This window comes from Notothenia coriiceps, unplaced genomic scaffold (genome assembly GCF_000735185.1).
Source record: "Notothenia coriiceps isolate Sejong01 unplaced genomic scaffold, NC01 NC01_scaffold00031853, whole genome shotgun sequence".
Taxonomy (NCBI): Eukaryota; Metazoa; Chordata; class Actinopteri; order Perciformes; family Nototheniidae; genus Notothenia; species Notothenia coriiceps.
Window position 1 is genome coordinate 994,507 of NW_011364554.1, and position 615 is coordinate 995,121.

At 42.1% G+C, this 615-nt stretch overlaps 1 protein-coding gene across 1 annotated transcript in view; it reads right to left on the reverse strand.

The window, feature by feature from the left end:
• cnot3a (CCR4-NOT transcription complex, subunit 3a) overlaps window positions 1-615 on the reverse strand; it is a 10,667-nt gene that overhangs the window by 2,726 nt on the left and 7,326 nt on the right. The gene's annotated exons all lie outside the window — the stretch shown is intronic.

Genomic DNA, 615 nt, shown 5'->3' on the forward strand with positions numbered 1-615 from the left:
TCTGTACAAACTGTGAAGTCCACTGAGACAAATGTAACATTTGTGATATTGGGCTATATAAATAAACATTGATTGATTGATGCAGCAGCTACTGTCTAAACTAATTACTGCGGTGATGAAACGCCATATCATGGATTATCAAGGATTATCAAGGATTCTTTCTGAAACAGTATGGAGCTCAAAGGCTGTCGCTCTTGACGAACAAGGTGAGTTCCTTTTTACTTCCTGCTTCTTCACACACATGCTCTGCAGAGTTCCCGTTAGCCGGTAAAATATGCTGAAGGCCGGCAAATCTAAATCTCTCCGGTCAAAGTGTCCGGTCAAAATAATTTCCCCTTAGCACAATACCGCATCAGTTGCGCAACTTGCGCCACTTATGTGAAAGACAAAAGAGTATGTGACAGACAAGAATAGTCAATTCTAGTGTCCAACACTTAATATGGAGAAAGAGATGTCCTGTATGGGTTGATTGTGCGTTGATCTGTTGGTAATGCCTCGGGGTTCCGGTGGGCATGTAAACAAATGCATAATGCACCACTATACTTTGCGGCCTCACCCGGTTGCATAGCGACGCTTATTGTTTAGGTGTCTTTTAATAAGCAGGTAGTCATATCA